The sequence below is a fragment of the Cryptotermes secundus genome, unplaced genomic scaffold (genome assembly GCF_002891405.2).
Source record: "Cryptotermes secundus unplaced genomic scaffold, Csec_1.0 scaffold337, whole genome shotgun sequence".
Taxonomy (NCBI): Eukaryota; Metazoa; Arthropoda; class Insecta; order Blattodea; family Kalotermitidae; genus Cryptotermes; species Cryptotermes secundus.
In genome coordinates this window covers 437,350-450,547 of record NW_019733323.1, presented here as the reverse complement: position 1 = coordinate 450,547, position 13,198 = coordinate 437,350, and positions in this window count along the sequence as shown.

Sequence of the window (13,198 nt, the reverse complement as noted above, 5' to 3'; positions counted from 1 at the left end):
TGATTCTGAATAATTAATCCTAATTTTATCTGATAGTAACGCATTAACGGCTTCACAAGAATTCCATAAACCGTATTAACAATTTCAAATTCTCAGTCTAATTTCACAATTTCATAAAGAAAGACAGATTTCTTTCAAGAAGAATACTATGAAGCATATGACCATTGGTAGGCAACGGCTTGGTAAACACATTTCCGAAGTTACGCTATCAACAATATGTACAAGGACATCCGCTGCCGGGTAACGGGTCGTTACACATGTTTACACAGCAACTAATAAACACACAATAATAGAGGAATTGTTGTAGGTGGTGATCTTTATTCGGAGCTTCCGGAAGTTATAAACGGAGGACTTGTGAGAACGTCCAGTGGAAACCCGTGTGGAGGCGGGGTCGAATGCCTCCACCGTGACCCTGCGAGGGGTAGGAAACGACGAAAAGGGACATCTCAAATCTGAGACAGTAAAGTATGGTCGCGAGTCCCAAGGGGCTCGGACCCGAGAAAGACTGCGCTGACAAAGGCCAGCAGCATATACAAAAGACGGGACCCGTCCTCTCGTCAGAGAGAACGCCCCACAAAAAAAAAAATACCGTAACTGCCAAACAGTAATAAATATCTGGTCATGAGCCAAGATGGGGCTCGACACCAAGATTTACTGACTGACTGACCGGCAGTAAGTTTTAATATGACTTTGACTTTGACCTTGCTCAGTAGGGTTCAGAAGTTGTAAGAGAGCTGAAACAGGAGAATGAGAATGGAGCGAGTCCAAGGCCGTAGATTGATTGTAAAAGAATGCGTCAATAAATCCAATCATCCGACCCAGAACTCGTTATTATTAGTCACAGAACCCCGGACACGCGACAATACTATTCCCGAAATGTCAATTTGAAAAGCCGACATAGAAATCCTCCGAAACGTCGATAAAACTATACCAGACCATACAGCGTCACATTTACGAAAATGTTATTCCTCATAACGGCATTAGATCTTCAAAGCTAACAACGGATTTCCTTTTGGTACGATTTGAGATTCTCACAATGGATATTATGAAAAATTCTATGTTCTGGGATTAACGCCGTGTAGTCAGTTGAAAGCTAACCGAAGTTTCAGATTAACATGTCGCCTCCATCTTCAGGGTTGAAGAGTAAGCCATGCGAGAAAGCACCATGACGTAGGCAGAAAGCAAAGCTTTGCATCCTGCTGGTTTCTTGTTTGGCATCTGTGAACGGATTGTCTAGAAAACTTGGAAGCCTCGACGTCTCATAACCCTATGGGCCTCTAGGGCCTGTTACAGGGATAGTTTCACCGTTAACCTCCAAGTTCATGAATATTTTGCATTTCTAACTACAGTCCTATATTTTATTAGAACATTTCTTTGTTACGAATTTTTACTCCCAGTGCTCAGAAACATTACTGGTCTATCTACAGGGAATCAACTGCGGACAGTCCAGGAATATGTGACAATTTCGTACATGTCCAGCTACAAAGAAGTGGGTAGAAAGTGACCTGGTGTCTTTGAAGCCATTGTTTTCACAATCTCTTTAGAATGGTCAAAGAACAGTTTGGATAAACATATTCATTTTGAGATTCGATTAATGTTTGTTAATGTTGACTTGTACTGCTGAACTAATTTACACAGTAGGAAAAGATACAGACGGTAAAAAAGTTAAAGTTGTCCCTGTGCTTAATTAATCAAGCACTAAGCCCTGAAGACGTATGGGGGAGTTGATGTATACCTCCACCATTCTTGACCTAGGTAGTATATGGAAGTCAGTGATCAGCTTCACGCCCCGGCCACTTTACGCCCTGGGAAAGGGACCCCGTTACCCATTGGACAGGATGACAAAGCTGGCTTTATGCAGTCAGCTTTGAACGCGCTACTAAGATACTATAAATGACACTATCCACTGTGGTGTAAACATTAAGATGGTAGATTCCCTTACTTATTAGTGCAATCACAAAGCACTCCTTTTAAATACATCTGGTTATGTCTTAAAACTCACTTGCAGCGCGCCTCTCGTGGCAAGGACTCTAGCATGGAGTGATTTCATCGTGCTGATGAAGTGAGGGGCGGGAGCAACCGAGCGTACATGAGTGTTCGGGCAGGTTGCCATGGCCACCGCTCAACATCAAAGAACAGCATAGACGCAAGAGGTTAAATTGGGAGAGCAATCAGGTGAGAGGTAGGGCAATAAAGCACGAGAGAAACATTTCCACGGATGCAGGGGCGAAACACTAAACACACACACATACACACTGGATTCTCCAGTTCCATTTAGAGCAGATATAATTTCTGGAGATACCACATTCGAATCTTTGCGGTATTGCAGCTCATCTTGATTGATGATTTTCGTGGTTTGCTTCACTGTGTATAGATGAATTTCGAGATGAGAATCAATTAGGCAAATATAATCTCCTTCCATATCCTTACCTACTCGTCATTTGGGCATAACTTCCCAATATCCAGTTACTAAAGAATCCAAACAAATAGAAGAAGTCACGATAAAAGAAATTTTACTAAAAAATGGATACAGCACAAATCTAATCACGAAACCGATACTACATAAACAAAACATACAGGAAAATCCAAACCATCAAAAAACAAAATTAGAAAAATATATGATATAAACGCCGGTCACGGTAGCCGAGCGGTCTGAGGCATGCACTGTCTTCGCTCGCTTGGAAACCGGCATCGTCGGTTCGAATCCCACTCAGGGCATGGATGTTTAGTTTGTGTGTGTGTGCGTGTTTCTGCGTTTGTGTACAGGTAGAGGCCTTGGGACGAGCTGATCACCCGCCCAAGGAGTCCTACCGAATGTGTAAGATCTAGAAAAACCGAAGTGAACGGAGAAGTTCATGGAGGTAGGCCTAGGCCCACAGGGGCCGTAGTGCCAAGGAAAAAAAATTATGTAGTATATTTCCATATAGCATTGTAAAGATGCTGTCTGCATCTCTGGGCTATATACATCAAATCATGGAACAATAGTGGACGATGAATTGGGAAAGATGTGGAAGTTAACGAGGCCTAATTTAACATAGTTTACTGTTCTGCTATTTGCTTTGAAGATGTAAGCGAAACCGCGGGAATCTTCCGTTAAGATTTGAAACTAATATACACTGTAAGGCAGAAGCTTTACCGCTTATACAAGGTACATACAATGTATATAAAAGTATGCAGTCTACACAACAATATTTTGTATTTAAAACAAAGTAGACACTATCTTATCAACATTTGTTTTTATTGACGCTACACGTTTCGACCCTTCTACTGGGTCATCATCAGGCCTACAGTGATACTAGTCTCAGTTGTTGAATTGCATCTACCACTTATATTAATTTGTTCGGTCCCCTTTTTGTATATAAAACTATGCATAAGAGACAGATACTCCAGCGCGATCAGAACAGGAGGGGTGAGCGTGGAATATGTCCGCGACAAATGAAATAAGTATATTTTCTTTAGCATGCCTCAACAGACATTTCAGCTTTATCCCATGTCAAATCTTTTCGTACAGTACTTCCCTTTTCTCACTCAGCTCTCTGCTTCCCTGTTCTTGTCGTTAGGAGAACATAACGGAGTTTTCTGAGTATAATAACGACTTCTGTCCGCCAATGTTTGGCAGCTATTTAATTCATGCTATAATTCTGCAGTGTCTCAGTACTACAATATCGCTTTTCCGAAAGGTAATTTGTTCTTATACATTTTCACTTTTACAGATTATTCTTCGGCTAATGTCAGTACAACAGAGTAAGTGTAGGCTCCCCTAACGTTTTGTATTTCTTTCCTACACAGCAGAGCATTATAAGACTTCTGCACGTAGTACGCATGGGAGGGATAAGAAATATCGGTAGAAAAATTTAAAGGGAAGAGGACATTTAGAAGACCGAAGCATAGAAGGAAGAAAGTGAATGTTGAGCATAGATATTCCTCATAACAAGGCTCAATGGCGAATTTCTAGGAACATGGTGATAGACATTCGTCTTTCATAAAATTCTTGACCAGATAATGACTATGAGCTTTGTAAAAAGGACTATGATTTATGGAGTTAATTTGTTAGTTAACATTTCCGTATGATGTACAAGGAAATACAGTGATAGTGTGATATATATTTGAAAAAGAAACGCACGAGGAAAGGCTTCAACTTCATGCTGGAAATATCAGGATTTTATATTCGGCCCCGGACATTATGAATTGAAGGCCTTAACTGTGATATATGGAGCTGGACGAACGTAATGAAAGAAGCGAAATTTGGGAACTCACGATTTTTTGTAAGCAAGAAAAGCGGCGAAAGGGCTGAAACAAAAGAAGTAAAATTAAAAGCGGCAGGTGGAAACGAGTTTGAAAAGGGAAGTGATGAAAGGCCTCAGGGACATCCTATCACATTGACACGGTGACTGTTCTTCAAACGCTTGCATGGTTCTTACTGAGGAGGGGAAAGTTCACTTTCCACCCCAAATCACCCTTTCTTCATTTTCACATACAAGCACACGTACACAGAGCAGCGCTCGCATCGAGTCGCTAGAAAATCATCATACCCTGAAGCACTTTGCTTTTGGTACAACCCTTTTGACGTAACAAAGTTTACTGTGACACCCCGCCCATATGAACGTGGGTGTGAGCTGTATAGAAGAATACCCGATCTATTTCTGAAAGCTTGTTTCTCTACAAATCGTACAGAAAATTCCATTCGTCTACCTCCCCCCACCCCACCCAACCCTTATCTTTCAAAAGAAGTCTGTTGCTAGAACGTATACCAGTGAAACAACCCCACCCATTCCTCCCTTTTCATAAGTCCACGGTTTAAGGTATGTTTATAAAATGGGAGGAGACATACAGAATCTATAGTTCCACCCTTTTCAACTTCCTTCCACCCCTAATTCATATTTTTCGCCGAAGGAACAGCCAGCAAGTCTTTAGTTCACGGCAGAATATGAAGAAAAAAAATCTAAGATGAAGCTTGCCTAAGGGTGAGAGGGTTGAAACGAGAAGGGAAGCGAATTTGGGTGAGGGGTGGCTGGATGTGTGTTCAGTTGGATTGGCTTATCTCGTTTGCCCAGACTTTTGGGTTCCTTCTCTTCACATTTTTTTTTCCCCTCAAGGGGGTGCTGGTTGGAAAGAGAAGAATTTTAGGTGAAGGATATTTGAAGACGAAAATAAAGAAGTGTCATATACGGTAATGTGCTAGGTGGGGTTGGGGGGGGGACGAAAGAGAGCAAGAGAGAGATTATGACTGAGAATTATATATAGGCCTAGTTTAGACATGCAAAATAATGGGCTCTAATATCTTGTAGAAAGTTCTAATGGACCAAGTTACGGGAGAAAGAAATGTCAAGCCAACAGATTTGAATATACGTGTACGATTAACTGGCATATTACACCATTCCCTCTGCTTGGGAGGTGATTACTCTGCTACTGCTGCTGCTGCTGTGAAGTGGAGACCGCCATTAATAAAGCTGCTTTGGTACATCTCAGGTTCACAATAACAATAAGAGTAGCAATAATAATAATAATAATAATAATAATAATAATAATAATAATAATAAGCAGTAGATGAAGGAAAAAAAACTTCTCAATACTTCATTCAAGCACCCAATTAATTCTATAATTACTTCTATAACTCTCTACACCATCAGCAGACAAATGCAGTGAAAAGGCAGAAGTAGCAAAAAAGAAAGTACAACTCAGATATTTCCGCAATCTGACGAAAGCCCACAGTATGAGAGATAAAAGTATAAACAATAATGATGTCATTAGGCTTACTTTTTTTTCTTTTGGAGCTAAAGCCCCAATTTAGGATTCCTTGGGTGGGCGATCAGCTCGTTAAAATGCCTCTACCTACACATATGCACAGATAAAAGGGCGCACACAACAACTCTCAACATCAATGCCCTGAGTGGGATTCGAACCCATGATCCTAGCTTCTGAGCGAGCGAAGACAGTTCATGCCTTAGACCGCTTGGCTGCCGTGACCGGTTTGGACTTATATTATTATTTTTAAACTAACAAGGACTAATTTAATTTAGTTTGTTAACAGTTATGCTTGAGGATCCGTGATACCTCAGTCGGTACAGATAGGGGGTATGGGCTGCAAGGCTGGGGTTCAGTTCCTGGTAAGAACAGGGATTCTTCTCTTCTCCGCAGCTTCCAGACCGGCCCTGAAGCCCACCCAATCCCTATTCAATGGTTACAGTGTTTAACAGGATCCGGTGAACTGGATGTGTGGAGCTTTACAAGAGGATATGAATTTTTAGGCCCAGACTTAGAATAATTAAGACAACGAAGAAAATTCATTATTCAGGTGTTTCAAACCTTGTATTCCTTACATAATATTATTACGGCGATAGAATCAAGGATAAGTGATGGATAGGGCATGCAGCATGAGTGTCATAAGGCAGTAACTCACAATATAACACTATGAGGTTTATGTCATTAGAAAAAAGATAATTATACAGGAGTAGGTTGTTTCAGGAGAGAGGAGAGCTGTTTTTGTATCTCAGTGCAACAGGTGTTTGCATGGCCACATGCATCTATACGCCATGAGACACGTCAGTGTACATCTGATGATCCTGTAGTCTACTTCAGTGATGTCATAAATTAATTACAGTTACATCACCGAAATGTCTCCTGCTTAAAGATTGCTGAAGTTTAATTAAACTCGACTGAAGGTGAATGCGTGAAAATGGAGACAATACTTCTCAAAACTCAGTCACCACGTAATTCTCTTCTATTTTACAAAACGGGGGAAGGTCAATGGTAAAGTTACATTTATAAGGAAATGGGCGTGTCCACAGAATTCCACGTTACAGTATGTTATTTAATTCAACTGACTTAAATTTTNTTGTAAAGTGGAAAAACGACATTGAAAATAATTAGTATTTTAATGATTGGAAGAACCATAGCTAGTATAATACAATCCTTCTCACAACTTTACACCCTACTCCCCAAATATTCATTTAATATCATCTCCCATCTAATTGCAGGCATCACGGGTAGTCCCTGTTTCTTTCAAATTTTCGGACGAAAAACCTGTACAGATTTCCAACCACTGGTATGTGTTATGTCTCACCTATCACAGTCTCACTGACAGCAATATTTGACGAAGAGTACACTACAAATTATGAATCTCCTCGGTACGTGAAGTTCGTTACCCAGCTATTCCAGGTCCAAATGTCCTCCCCTGTAGCCTGTTCTCACTCTATCATTACTTGATCTGTTCGAGTGAGATGAAAGAAAACACCCTGAAACAGGTAATTTTTACCATTAATTTGATGAATATCACATCCCTCCTTGGGCATGCGGCAGTGTAGTTAGTTATTATGCTACAAACCACAAGACCGTGGGTTCGATTCCCAATTGGGTACTTTTTTATTGACCTAATCTTTTCAGCCTCACTATGGACTTGGGGTCAACTCAGCCTCTAACAGAAATGAGTACCAGGAATCTTCTTTGTGGTAAAGGAGGGCCGCAGCGTAAGGCAGACCTCATCGCCATCTGTTAGCCGATCGACTAGATATTATGGCAACCTCGACGTCTCACGGCCCTATCGGCCTCCATGGCATGTTACAGGGATAACTATAATTTTTTTTTTCTCCCTCCTTATGACTGTGAGTTACGACTGCTTTTGCGTTGTGTTTCTTACAACGCTCGATGTAATTATGCAATGATTCTTTACTAAAGCAGTGCTCAGGATGATAAGAGAAATGATGGATGGTACTTCTCTCTATTCGCACGCAAATTCATTCTGGTGAATTTTAATTACGTTAAGTCAGAGGTTCTCGAACTCTGTGATACCAAGAACAATTAAAAATAATACATTTATATTTGCGAACAGCATCACTGCAGAAGTTTTGTCTTCCCGTCTGCTGTACAAAAACATAAAAATTAGTATATACAAAACTATTTTTTGCCTGTGGTTCTATATGGGTGTGAAACTTGGTCTCTGACATTAAGGGAGGCACATAGACTGAGAGTGTTTGAAAACAGGGCGTTGAGAATATTTGGACCGAAGAGAGATGAAGTGACAGGGGGTTGGAGAAAACTGCATAATGAGAAGCTCCATAACTTGTACTCTTCTCCAAGTATAATTAGAATGATCAAGTCAAGGATTACGAGGTGGGTAGGGCATGTAGCACGATTGGGGGAGAATTGGAATGCATATAGGATTAAAGTTGGAAAGCCAGAAGAAATAAGTCTCTGGGAGACCAAGACGTAAATGGGTGGACAATATTACAATGGATCTTAGAGAGATAGGATGGAATGGTATGGATTGGATTGGTCTGGCTCAGAATAGGGACTACTGTGAGGGCTCTTGTGAACACGATAATAAACCTTCGGGTTCCATAAAATGCTGCAGAATTGGCGGCTCCTCAAGAAGGGTTCAGCTCCATGAGTAAGTTAGTATCTCTGCAGAAATGCAGGTCTGTACATTGTCACTATCAGCTTGTACAGAGAGACCAAGAACTGTCTCCCCACCTGCACTATATTGCAGAGTGCTCCTGTACACGCAAAAGGTAAAGTGATTTCTGGGCTACCTAATTAAACACCGCGACTTGAAGATGAGCAGGGGAGTGTAGGTACAGCTCCAAAATTTTTAATCTCGGCACTATATTGAGTTGAGCGGTCAGATTCACGCCCCTACCGCTTTGTGACAAGGGAAACAGCCTTCACCATCGCATATATAGGAGCTTGGGTGAGCACTTGCAGGCTGTCTGGACGTTATGAAAAAGTGAAAAGCATTTGCTCCTGATGGGAACAGACTCCTGACTCCTCGGTCGTCCAGTCGGTATACACAGTGAGCTATCCCGGCTCCAAAGAACTTTCGTGCACAAGAATAAAGTAATTCGTGAAAAGTTTCACCGGCTGCAGTTACGTTTTCCGAACGCATATATATATATATATGTATATATTTAATCCTGCCAGAACTCTGCGTAGATATAATTTAAATAATACTTGAAAACTAGTTGATATCTAACCGCCCCTCTTGAAGTAAATAGCGACTGCCTAGGTGGGTCGCCACACACAGGTTGAGGAGCACGACATTAGACTTATAAACAGAGCTCCGAAAAATTAATCTGAATGTTTTATATGTATATACAGAAACTAACCCTGTAACAGGACGTCGAGGCTCATAGGGTTGTGAGACGTCGAGGCTTCCACATTTTCTAGACGGTTCACAGATGGCGGTGAGGATGTCGAACTTATGCGCCGGCCACCCTTTACCTCAGGAAGTGTCCTTGTTTTCATTTCTGTTAGAGGTTGAGAAGACTCCAGGGCCACAGTGCGGCTGGAAGGATTAGGTCAATTGAAAAATCCAACGACCTCATTGTGAATCGAAACAGCGACCTTCAGGATTGTAGCATAGTGCCTCAACCAACTACGTTACAGCGTGCAAGGCAGATGTGAAAAAATAGGAGCTGATGGTGATGAGTATAATAATTTGCAACGAAGGAAGTCTACTGACATATACCACGTACAAGTCAATGACCCTTGTTGCTACATCCACAACAGCAAAGCTGTGTCGCCCAATGGCTGCCAGTTTTCCATTGATAATTTTGAACTTGTTACAAACTTTAGACTGCGAATGAAGCAGGGCGCCGATTTTACGTGAACTTATATTTTGTCAATATTATCAGACAATCAACTAAAGGAGGATGTGTTGAAATGGATATGTAGCATGCATGACAAATGAGAAATAAGGTTTAGTTCAAAGACCCGAAGGGAAGAGACCATATGACATCCACATATACGAGAACATTAACTAGGATCTTAGAGAAACAGAATGTGTGTGAACATAAAATAAAGTCCTGTGGCAAGTTCTTGTGAACAGGGTAATGAATATTCGGATTCTACAGGGAGTGCAGAATGTCTTGACCTCTCAAGAATGATTATGATCCAGTGCGTAAATTCGTTACATACAACTCGTGGCCTTAAGATCCGTTCTATGTTAAACACGTAGGGCCATCTACTGTATGAAAAATATTTTGAAGAGTATTGTGGCGTGTAGACAAGTTGCTAAGCGCCGACTTTGTAAACAGCGCCCGTTACTAGGGAACGCTCGCAACAATAGAACAACGGGATTATGCAACCAGTTTCTGAGCAACGTTTGGTTAAACACGTTCCCGCAGGCAAGGACAAGCACGCAACAATAGAAGAATGTTTTCGAAGTGGTCCGCGCCGAGGAGTTATCTTGAAGACAAGTTGATCACTTTACTCTTACCAGAAGGACGAGCGGGCTAAGCCTGGGAACCTTCTTATAATCGGTGCTCTTTCTTTCTTTCTTTCTTTCTTCCTCTTTCTTTCTTTCTTTATTCTTTCTCTCTCTCACAGGTGCCAATTTAGTTAGTTGTATGACAGTTGCCGACCATTAAGGACGTGAACTCGGAAGATGAGGGATCTACTGAATTGGAAGCCAGTTCAGTTGTCAGTCGTCAGCTGAAAGCCACTCTGTGAAGAGAAGAATTGGAGGTTGGTGTGAAATGGCCGCTAGCCTGGGAGCCAATTATTTGAGGGTTGGCAGTTGAGTCGAGCTCTGCAAGGGAGGCTGAGAAAATATGGCGGTATAGTTGAGCTGACAGTTGAGAAGACTTCACTTGCGGGATATTCGCCGGACAGTAATGACGTGAACGCGGGAAGCTGAAGAATCTCCGCTGTTAGAAGCCTTTGCTATGGAACAGCTGTTGAAGATGCAGCAGGCTGAAAAAGTTTTAGTGGGTGCTGCGGTGATTTCTAAGTGTGGAAATTAGCGATAGCGCTGTAATTACTTGTATTTCTTAGTGATGTGTATAACTGGTCAATAAATACATTAACCAATCCATAACCCGTCTATAGTCACACCCCTAAATCGTGACTATATGTTATATAATCTTAAACTTACAAAATTAAGAAGAATGCACAATACACGCATTTTGATCACTCTGAAATGTATCTGTTGTGGGATACTGATTGCAGTATTACGCCTATGTAAAACTTACAAGTTTTAATGTATTGAACTGAAAGATAATTTGCGCACAGACGTAGTAAATTGCTTTCCTTGCGTTGATGTTTTCTTTGTTTGGCGTATCAGGAGTATGTTTAGATTGTTCCTTATCACGTGAGTCTATTTTCGTGTGCTTGCAACATGAAGACGCCGTTAGCGTTTCACATTGCACAGCGTCGTCTAACTTGGTAGTGAATAATGAATTTGGAAAGATGATGAAGGAAGCGGTCGTGGTATACTTTAAGGCATATCGAGCCACTTCCTTCGACGGGTTGAGTAAAACCAGGAGAACCTTCAGTCTGAAGAGTCTGTGTCCTGAACAAAATTCGAACTGGACACATCCGAGAAAAAATTTGAATTATACCAAATTCTTAATTTTCAGAAGAGATGGTGAATTCATAATGAAATTTTCTCTTCAGAAACTAAAATAGTTTCGAACGGGCTATTCCATCAAATTGCCGGTCACGGTAGCCGAGCGGTGTAAGGTATGTCTGTTTTCGCTCGCTTGGAAGCCGGAATCGTGGGCTCGAATCCCACACAAGGCATAGGTGTTTGGTATGTGTTTATTCTGTGCTTATGTTGTCCTGTGTTTAAGCAGAGGCCTTGCGACGAGCTGATCACTCGTCCAAGTAGTGCTACCGTCTGTAAAAACGATCATGAAACTGAAAAATCAGAGGCCAGGTCCCAAGAGGACTATAGAGCCAGTGGAAAAGTTAATTCTCTCAAACTAGTTCATAAGTTTTCTTCCTGACTTCCCATAATACTGTGAATATAGCACAGTTTAAGGATCGATGAATGGAACTGTGCTAAGGACATTTGATAGAACACTAAAGGTCACCTGTAAGGGCTCTGTATGTCTCTTACTCGTAATAATTAAAGTGTTCATTCAAACGTCCAAGGATTCAAGAAGCCACATTAAGACACAGGATACTGAGAAATATATTTCAATTGTTCTTTGTACATACCTTTCATATACGCTTACATAACGTCATTTTAATTTATGTCTAGATACTCCTAACTGCTACTTTTTTTTGGTTACACCCTGTGGGTATCACAACATATTTCATATCGCAATACAAACCCAGCGCCCTACACAACTTTTGCAACATATCAATCTCTGTCTAGTTTCATCTCACATCACGATCAAAACTTCGGCCAACTCAGTCGTACCACCCTAACGCAACCTATTTTCCCTGCCTCCTGATGCAATCAGCGTATTTGCTGTAGGTTCATAGAAGAGGAGGGGGAGGAAATGGGGTGGGAAGTGTTATATTTGGAGAGGATGATAATTGGTTTCATTTTCAGTTGGACAGGTTCGCCTGGCATTTCGATTTGCTACTCACCCTCTTCCTTTTGGCATAAGCCAAACTTGTGCGCTCGAGTTGGATGCGAATATGATACCCTGCGTAAAGTTCCTTTCCCGCGCAAACTTCTGTAATTAAATTCATTGAAATTTCTCTCCTATCGGGTTCTAAAAATTAAGTTAAACTGTTTAACACTGCTCTTTAAAACTGACGCTACCTATAATAGATCTGTGATAAATGACTCATAGAATTTTGAAGTTAGTTGGTGAAAGACACAGGTGCGTCCTACATGAAACTTCTCGGCGAGTACGGAGTGAATTACGCGGAAAATAATTACGTTTCCTTAGGTCGAAACAGATAATGCATTATAGACTCTGGGCAGGTGCCATAAACTAAGTAAAACAAAGAAACTTTATACTCTCTCCATCAGATATAATATATATATATATATGTCTGATGGACATGATATATATATATACACGTACATATATAATAAATAATTAAACTTTATAGTCACTTTCATTAATTACTATTTGTACCCGGAGCAACTAACACTGTTTTCGCAGATATGAAAGGTTATTAATTAAATAACAAAGCATTTTATTTGTTTATATATTTATCTCATAGCAAACGCAATTAACAATCTCGTTTGTCTCAGTGAGGCCAATGATCGAAAGCTTGCCCTACATGTGTCTCTCCCATAATTCAGACATATCTTCTAGTTCTTCAAATCTACATACCATTGCAAATATGGTCGTGATTCCCGTGGGACTCAAAACGAAGAATGACTGTGCTGGCGAGAGTCAGCATAATTTACTAGACCAGACACGACCGAACAATATTCAAACAACTTAAAAACTAGTCTGTGGAAATAAAACTTGAAAATCTACTGTCAGAATATTCATTTAAAACACGAGGAAAA